The following is a 10,636-nucleotide window of genomic DNA, read 5'->3' as shown; positions in this document are numbered from 1 at the left end:
AAAAAAAAAAAAAAAAAAAAAAAAAAAAAAAGAGAAACGGAGAAAAGAAAATCAGAGAGAAACGGTAAAGAGAATCAAAATAAATTTTTTTTTTAAAAAAAATGAGAAATAGTACAGGGAAGAGAGATGTCATAGAGAAAAAAAAAAATTTGTTTGCACTTGCAGAAAAACTGTATCAAAAGAATTAGAGAGAAAATAGAAAGATAGATAGAAAAAGAGAGAGAATAAAATATAGAGACGGAGAAAAGATATATATATATATATAGAGCGAGAGAGAGAGAGAGAGAGAGAAATATAGAAGAATCAGAGAAAGAGAACGAAATTTAATCCCACAAGTGGGGTTTTTTGTGGCAATTTACACAATTAATTTAATCTCACAGGAAATGATTAGCTAAGTCACTCATTTTTGAGTGGTTTAACTAACTCTGTGTGTATGAGATTAGTAGTCCCATGTGAATAGACTATTCCCAAGAATAGAGTGTTACCAAACAAAGGATTAACAATACCTAGTGTTAGCTAGTCCAATCCAAAGGACTATTCCGCAAACCAAATGGGGCTTTAGGCTCTTCCTTCATATGCATTGCCATGTGTAGGATTGCTTTTTGTTTCTATTGGTTTATCGGAAAAGAATAATCCAGGTGTAATGATTATTAATTGAATCTGGATGACACGAAGCGAAGCATAGAAGGCCTATATGTAATAGTTATGCTTGCGAATCTATGAACTGGACCAGTGAGAGTTGTAGCACAAGTTCGTTTACAAAACAAGCCATATTAGTCTCGACTTTCAGCTTGATAACTACACAACCAAGGCAAACCAAATTTTGACAGGTTCACAATCTAACTCATTAATACATTTGACTTGTTGAATTTGTTGATAACGATATTGGAAGCCTGACTAAATTAGAGATGGGTGCCTACACTTAAACTACCCTGGGAAGGGACTTCCCACATAAGATTCTTTTACCGAGATCTTGAAAGCAATTACAAGTTTGTCATTGCTCTTACAAGTGAGTATTTAAGTAAAGACATGTTCTGCATCACCGGAAATTCTGGATCATCTCCTTCATAAAGTGCATTAATTGAGAAACATCTTGGTTTGCCCGAGGCTTGCAGTTCTATTGGTGTTGAAATGCATGGCAGTGGAAGTCTTTGAAACTCAATTCCGGTAACCACCGCCTCTCCCACTCCAAGTCTACAACCTGTATTGAAGTTTGAATATTCGTGGGTTTGATATATGATTGTCATGGCTGACAATTCAAGCTTGGTTTGGGTGGGCTGAATTTTTGTAGAGTGGTGTGCAGGTACTAAATGAATTTCAACGTTAGAGGTGGAATTGGGTACTCGATAGTTTCCTCACCTCCACTTATTCTCATTAACTCATTTGAAACAAACCATAGTCTTCCTCATAAGTGGAAAAGGAGAGAAACTTCATTTTATTTGGCCATAAAAAGTAGGCAGTCGACTATTTGTTTGACACAAGCAGAGAGGGATAGAGAGCTAAACAAAGGTGAATATCAAATATTAGACATTAAAGAAAAAGGATTTCTGTAGCCTAACAAAACCCCACCAACTCACCTTTTCACGATCAATTGACTTAAAATATTCCAATATTTTATCACATACATATAGCTACCCAAGCATTTCAATGGTCAGACCCTTGTGCTTTACGTTTTCAAACACCAAACTAAAAATCTCCGAGTAAACACCGTAGCTCCCCCTCCAACTACCCCACTATAATCCAAAGTCAAAAGAACAAAACACATACCATTCCCCAGCACCCTTATATATATATATATATATATAGATATTCGATTCCCCTTTCACTTCCTCCCTACCATTTTCAAAAGCCTAAAGACTCCGAGAGATTATGATGAAGAAGGCAATGAAGGGACATTCTCTTGCATTCGCTTTCAACATCATTTTCTTCTTCATCATCATCCTCTTGCTCTCTCATTCCACCCATGTCGACGGCTTGAGACTTCTCAAAGATCAATCTTATTCTTCAACGATGGATGGTTTGATGATAAGCAAAGATTATTCTGGACCCAGCCATGGGGGAAGCGGCCACTAAGCAAAGGTACATCAGTTTTGCAGGAAACAAAGAGGCTTTATTCAACATAGTCATGATGAATATTATTGCTTCAGCTTTGGTCTCAGTCAATCTCTCTCTCTCTCTCTCTCTCTCTCTCTCTCTGTGTATATATATATATATAGTTATATACTGCAGCCTTTTTTGTTTTTTGTTCTTTTTTGTCAAAAAAAATTTTTTTTCTTCAGTGGATTGTGTTCATCAGTGCAACAATGTAGCCCATATTTTTCTTTTGTTATCATAATAAGTGCATGCATGTCATGATGTCAACCAAGAACAAAAAGGGATTGCATCCTCAACATTGTAAGGATTTGAAGTTAAATGCAAATGGGCAAGTCTCCTTTCTGGAATAGGATGGCAAGAATTTCTATCAACCAAATTTCATACGCCCGAGTTTACACATAGGGTAACATTGAGTCCATAGGATATATATGGACCTAATAACAATAAGCATGGATGATGGATGATGGATGTAGTGCGGCAAAGAGATGGAGAAAATTATTACGCGTAACAATTATTTACGAGAAATGATAAAATTCATTCTTTCAACCGTCTTTGTACTGTACGTGAATAGATGAATCTACGTCCCCAAGAGGTAGTTCAATCGGCTGGGACCATACTTAATGAAGTGGAGGTTACTAGTTCGAATTCCTATCCCCCCTCTTGTGCGGACATATCACAAAAAAAAAAAAAAAAAAAAAAAGAATAGATGAATCTACCATTGAATTTGTGTGAGACCTATATGAGTCCACAACATTATTTATCTATGCTATTCCCTCGAAGGCCAATAAGAAAAGAATTCATTCAATCAATTAATTACTTTGTTAATGAAATTTATGATGGTGTTGTAATCAAGAGATGTGGGATAAAATCTCATCTATATTAAGAACAACGATGGTTTACGGAATGAGAGGTTCTATGGGTACCAATATTTCTTTTACAAAGAGACAAGAATCAAAGTGATATAAAGCTCATTCATTGGTACTCGTATACTATTTTTCTTAATTAATTGTTTCTATCATCTCCAATATATGAACTCGATCCACGTCAGTTTGGTATCTATATTTTGGTAATTAAAAAATTATAGAATTATCTTCTATTTTTCAGGAGAGAGAGTGAGACGGGAGATGGCTCCTGTGCTTGCATTTAGGACGCAAAACTAAAGAATGTGGCAAAGGTCAATTTATTATATATATATATATATAAAGCCCTTGGCGTATAGGGAATATATATTGAAGAGACTTTAAGCGTCAAGAAAGCAACTTGAGCATACATGCCTAAAAAACTCCCAAACAAATTGACTTGGCTCCCAACAATATTGTTTCAATTGTCCAAAGGCCAGGGGTGGGTTTACGTTTTTCCAAGTTCGAATTCGAAGCTATGGATAAACAACCTTCTAGCACTAGCCAACAAGTAATGCCCAAAGTCAAAGGAAATTAAGCTATTTATTTTATTATAATTGCCTCCCATTGCATTGGATTCTCTCTAATTAATTTGCTCCAAGCCATCCCAACACCTTGAAGCCCCACAGCTAACAACAAAATAGAGAAATAGAATAGAAATGAAGTATCAATATTCATTCTCTTATATTTGCCTTCAATTAATGTCATTTTTCATATATTATAAGTAATGTTATTTAGTAGATTTTTGTACGATATGATTGTCATACAATTGAAAAAACGTAGCAGTGAAATCAGCTTTTGGCCATGGATTACCATTTAGGCTTCTCTTTTTTTTTTTAATGCTGATCTAGAAATTGATTTTTAGTGCAACATCATCGAGTTGTATAACAATTATAGAGCTTGTTCATCATTTCTTTCTTTTTCTTGCTCTTCTACAGCATGCATGTGGAGGGCTTCCTTGGAATATGGATGAAACTATAACGTTTACATAAGGGGGCCCATGAATAATTCTAAAAAAAATATATACTTTTTAACAATTGATTTATAACTAAACATTCAAATACTTATATAAAAACATGCTTTATATAAACTATAAAATATTTCGTACATGAGATAATTAAAGAGACAGATTATAAAAAAATTATTATTATTGGCACAATTTGTTTCTACAAAGTGCATATAATGAGCTAGTAGAAAGGATAATTCCAACTTTAAATATATATATAATTGTCTGAAAATTTTTTAAAAAATTGAATGGTATCTAAACTAAGAAATATATTGCATCATAAAATTATTTTTAATGAAAAGAGTTATAAAATATATGCCTTTGAGAAGAAACCTAAAGATCAAAGCTCACACATTTGTTTCAATTTTTTTTTTTTTTTGCGGTTTTAATTTTCAGAGACGTTGGGGGACGTGGCTTTTCTGTAAAAAAAATTGTGGTAACTTCTACAAATTTTGTTTTTTCAAAATTTTTAGGGATTTTTCTTCCGAAAAATCTTTAGGACAAGAGGACCAGTACTTGCAAAAAAAAAAAAAAGAAAAAAACTGGGAAGAGGGCCATGGCCCACCGGGGTCCCAAGCCCCTACTTGGGTCCGTCAGCCTTGATCCCTCTTAAATATCAATTTCCTCCTTTGTTAATAAAGACCTCATCATTAGCCAAGCTTTTATTTTGGGCCAAGTAAGGATGAATTGGGCCGAGGACATGCCAGCCTCCTCTCTCTCCCCCCCCCATTTTATTTATTTTATTCAAAAGGACAGACTAGGGAGATCAATTGTGGTTATTCTACTTGGGCATGACCATAGTAGCACCTACCCATTAGAAGCCGCACAGAAGGGGCCTTCAGCCCCACCAAGGCATCAATGGGAATGAAAGGCTGCTAATACTAATCAGACATATGTGAAAATTCTCTATTGCGGAGATTCGAACTCACACCCTAATACATGTCTTAATCACTTAAAAATTTTCTTGAGCCATTGAACCACCACTCTTGATGGTATGTGTGCATGGTTTGATAATGAAGCAAAAGGTCCTTGCACCCATGGCCAACTTGGACAAATGCTAGAATTAGAAAGATGATAAAAGTAAGAATTTAGTCAGGTTTTTTTTTTTTTTTTTAATTAAATTTTCTGTCAAATTGTCATCCTCTTTAGGAAGAGACATGGGATTATAATTTATAAGTTCTTTGGGCTTCACATACATTAACATGCGTATTTGTGACACTTTTAACATTAGACTTGGGTTGAAATGTAGCACTATTTATAAATTAATCATAACTCTAGTTTGTTGCTATTTTGTTAGAAAATACGATTATGGCCTTTAATTCCAAGTAATTATTAGAGCCATGAAAGTGTAACTTTTTCTTGGTGTATACTCAAATATGTCAAGAACAATTTATTGTCTGGGGTTTGAGTGTTTTTCTTTTTTTGTAGTCAATTGAGCTAATTTAGTAATTTATGAACATGTGAGGAAGTTAATTACTACTCTCATATGTATATATAAATAAATTGGCCAATTAAATTTTAGAGTTAAATACTATTTAAGTATTTGTGGTTTGCATCAAAATCAATAGCCACCTGTGTTTTCAAAAATATTGCAAATGGTACATGTGGTAAGCCAATAAACCCACTTGGTACCTCTGTCAAGATTCCGTTAAGTGTTTTAACAGAATGCCACATCACCCTTACACGTGGGCGCCACGTGGTATGGCATCTGGGTTTTGGGTACAACGACATATTTATTTAATTTTTTTTTAACAAAAAAAAAAACAAAACAAAAAACAAAAAAAAAAACGCTGGGGTGGCCGGCCATCCCGTTTGGCCTAGGGGTGGTTCGGCCACCCCCAGACGACGCCAAACAGGGTGGCTGGCCACCCCAGTGTATTTTTTTTTTGGATTTTTTTTAAAAATAAAATATGTTTTTTTGGTTTTTCTTTTTTTTTTGGATTTTTTTAAAAATAAAATATGACGTGGCACCTAAAGACTCAGGTACCACGCCACGTGGCACCCACGTGTAAGAGTGACATGGCATTTCGTTAAAAAACTTAACAGAATCTTGACAGAAGTACCAAATGTGTTTATTGGTTTACCACAGGTATCAGTTGCGATATTTTTGAAAACTCAGGTGGCTATTTGATTTTGGTTCAAACTACATGTACTGGAATAGTATTTTATTATTGTGCGTTCAACTAAGACAGAAAGTAGTAGACTCCTCCACACCCAAAACACAATGTTTTCCCTCTACAACCAGCGATATAGAGATGCATGAAGCAAGAAATATATTTCATTCTACAACAATGTGCACATGCTATGAATTGAATTGATATATATTTTTTTGGTACTGGCATGCAATCTTTGTGGGACAAAGTTTCTTAAGAGAAATCTTTTGTAACTCAATATATATATATATTAAAGCATGTGATGTTAATATATATTTTAAAAAAGAGTAATGCTACCTATTTAATCTTACTTTTATTTTATTGGGTTAATATGACAGTACTCATAAACCCTTAAATTAACTCTTGTACGTTAAAAAAATTCTAATAACTGGACACCGCTACATTAGCGTGCGCCATATGGAATGATGATGTAATATGTAGCGAGCATTATTCTTTTAAAAATGAGAAATAATATTTTGTATTCTCTCAGCATACTCAATTAATGTGGCATGCTTAATCCAGCCTTTTAAATAATGTAACACTATATTTACTATGTGACGAGGTATACATATTTCATTTTTTATAATTTTTTTATCAGTAACAAGGGTGTTTTTTTTCTTCTTCCCGGTGTGTTGGATTGTAACATCCCCAGCCCGTTAAGGCTGAGTTTGCCACTTCTCTTCTTTTACAATAAACATTTTTGCAAAGATCTATAAGGTCTATCAGAGTACTTAATTTTAAAAGGTACGATAAATGAATAAAACATTATTCAAAAGATTTTATTACAAGCGAAATTATAAAACATTAAACTTTAGTTGCGGAATATCATATTATTACAATAACTAATATGAAAAGACTTTGAAAATTAATAATTATTTCCGGCCCCATTCCGGCCTCCTATTCTAGCGTCCTTTCTACCTGAAAACAAGAAATAAAACTGAATAAGCCCAAAGGGGGCCCAGCAAGTAACATCCACAACCATAAATAGTTTTACTCCTTGTTCTCAGTTTTAAATATCGTTTTCGCAAATAAATATACTTCTAGCCATAATAATATATGTATGTACGGTTGCATCTCCCGTAGCATATACATACTATTACCTCTAGTAATAAATCATCTTTATAAATCATCATTGTAAATCATCATAGTATATCATTGTTGAAATTATATTATCATTTTCTCATATTAGGGCCCATGTACACTGTTACCCCTGTGTACGAGGGTTGCGGGTCCTGTGACCATGGCATTGAACTGAGGCCTCAGCCATGCCCGACCGTCAATTAACTCTTTCTCTTGGTGCACTTAACGGTCTGTTGATGGAATACCACCTTCTGGCATAGCCTCCTTCAGTGGTTTCGCCTCCATCCGAGTATCGGTACCGAACTCTCATCTTTACTTATCTTGGGGCCAAAAATACTCTCCTCCATACACGTGCCCTCATTTCATAAACATTTAACTCATTTCTTGTACTTTTCTTTGTACTTCTTTTGATGCATCTTAGGGCAACATGTAGAAGGGTTTATCATCATTCTTCTTTCTTATAATCATCATCATTTCTCAACTTTCTTTTCTAAAAAATGGAAACTTTTCCAAATATAAACTTGTGTACTTAGAAAGCATTTAAAGAAATAGAACATTTCTAAATAATTCTTTTAGAAATCCTTCATGCATGCAACATATCTTCAAGACAGGTAAATAAAATAATCATTTACAGTTTAATACAAGAATGAATAAATAGCATGACATGAAGTAATTTTAGAAAGGGTAGTGAATTTACTTACTTCTAGACTGAAGCTAAAAGTGGTCTGAAGGATCTAGTTGCTCCAATCTGACTAACACCACTAGTATATCTTTTGAAACTAATTTCTCGAGTCCGTTCTCTCTCGTGTTCTTTCTTTCTTGCAACGCTTTGTCTCGCCCTTTCTCTCTCTGTTTCGTGTAAACACTTAGAGAAAGAAAAAAGACCGAGTAGAAAACGGAAGACGGAAGAATATGTGGAAGAGAAGAGAGAGGAGTGGTGAAATTTGTGAAGAGTGAGGACTCTATTTATAGGAAACCATCTCCATCTACCAATCTTCATCTACAAACCTTCATCCACTAATCTCCATCTATAAATCTCCATCTACTAGTACTTATCTATAAATCTCCATCTACTAGTATCCATCTATAAATCTACCCTCCTTCTATTAATACTATTATACCTACCATTGACTATTCTACCTTCTATTTTACTATTCCATCTACCAACACTATTATACCTTCCTTTATCCATCTACAATTCTACCATCCTTCTACTAATACTATTATACCTACCATTGACTATTCTACCTTCCATTTTACTATTCCATCTACCAACACTACTAAATCTACATTTATCCATCTACAATTTTTCTTACCATTTACTATCTTATTATTTCACCAATTACCATTCTCTAATTACCACTCTCTGTAATATCATAAATTTCCCCAGAATTAAAATCATAGGCTAAAATGGATATCAAAATAACATCATCATCAAAATAATCTATTTAAATAACTTTAAAAATTCCGAGGCGCTACATGGATATTCCTACAATATGGAGTTGGAATATCCACCCATGCATCCAATACTGTGTCTAAACAGGATATTTCAATTATTGTTGTAGTCGGGGTAGCATCATTGGTTGGATGGGGTTGTTGTGATCCGGTGCGTAGCCAAGGTACATGCATGCAATCTTTCTGGGACAAAGTTTCTTAGAGAAATTTTTTTGTTATATATATATATATATATATATATATATATTAACGCATGTGACTCACACTACAAAAAAACTGTACAATTTGTAACGGCACTTTAGTAACGTGTTAATAGGGTTGACACGTTACTAAATGTTAGTAATGTGTGTGGCGTGTTAATAATTTAGGTGTTGCTAAATCCATTTTAGTAACATATCAATTTTAACACGTTAATATTTAGTAACGTGACAAGATGGACACGTTTCTAGACTTTAGTAACGTGTCAACCATGTTACTAAATAGTAACGTGTCAATTTTGACACGTTACAAAACCATGATAACAATAGCTATCAATTGTTATTGTTACCAACACCAACATACATCATTTTTCAACATACATCCATATCTGATACATTCATTTGGATGCATTTCTCAACATACATTCATTTCTCAACATCAATAGCTATCAACATATATCATTTCTTAAGTCGTATCTGAACTATAAATCAAGATGATATTCTAGTAACGTGTTACATTTAACATGTTACTAAAATATTTCACAAATTGACACATTACTAATTGGTAACGTGTCAAAAAGTAATGAATAATAAACACGTTACAAATTGATAAGTTTTTTGTAGTGTCACATATATTTTAGAATAAGAAATGATTGGTGTCAATATTTTTTATAATCTCATATAATAAATCAATCATTAGATTTGTAGATTTATGTGGATTCCACCTAAGTCGATGGTAGGCCTCACAAATCTAATGGTATCTATTAAATTTGTATGAGAATATTGAAAAAATATGGACAAATTATTGACACTAATCATTTCTCGATCATTTTAAAAAGAGTAATGCTACCTATTTATTTCATCACACTTTTATCTTATTTCGTTAATGTGGCAATGCTCATTAATCCTTAGATTAGCCCTTGATGGACATTGTTGCATTAATCGTGTGGAATGACGATATAGTATGTAGCATTACTATTCAAAAAATGAAAAATGATATTTTGCATTCTTCCGGTATACTCCGACATAACATGCATGCTCAATCAGCCATTGAATTTTTTTGTTTCCCTTTCTAATTAAGATTGATTTAATGGTAGACTCAAGATGTCGTGCTCGATGAATGTTGAGAAAATACAAAGTAGCAATATTTCTCTTTAAAAATTCACATTAAAATCACATGTTTTGTTGATCTGAGTAAAAATACATACAAAAATCACACTTTAAAAATAAATATTAAGTTAATAGAATAAATGAGAAATTTCTATAACTAAATTTAAAGAAAACTCTATACATTGTCAACAAAGAACAGAAATTTCGTCCAAACTAGTTTGAAGAAAATTTCCTTCAACCAAGTTTAATAAGTGTCAAGTGTCATCTTTCACATGTTTTCTTTAATATTTTAAAAGTCATTTATTGTCATTTTACTAATCTAGGAACCCAAACATTAATTTTTTAAAAACCAAAAAATGTTGAATGACACTTGTCACTTATTAGAGTGGGTTGAAAGAAACTTCCTCCAAACTAGTTTGGAGAAAATTTGTGTCCGTCAATAAATTAAAAAACATACATATATCACGGGGCAATAGTCAACCTATAATTAATCCCCCAAACAAATTAGCTACCCACGCGTGCGGCTCCTACAGAAGGGCAAAGACCACCTTGCTTGTTCCTTGCTTCGATATAAAAATAGGAGCAAGAACAACCTTACTGCAAAACAAATCTGTAAGCCTGAAGAGCAAAGTTAAAGAGACC

This window comes from Corylus avellana, chromosome ca4 (genome assembly GCF_901000735.1).
Source record: "Corylus avellana chromosome ca4, CavTom2PMs-1.0".
NCBI classification, from domain to species: domain Eukaryota; kingdom Viridiplantae; phylum Streptophyta; class Magnoliopsida; order Fagales; family Betulaceae; genus Corylus; species Corylus avellana.
This window is presented reverse-complemented; position numbering follows the sequence as displayed.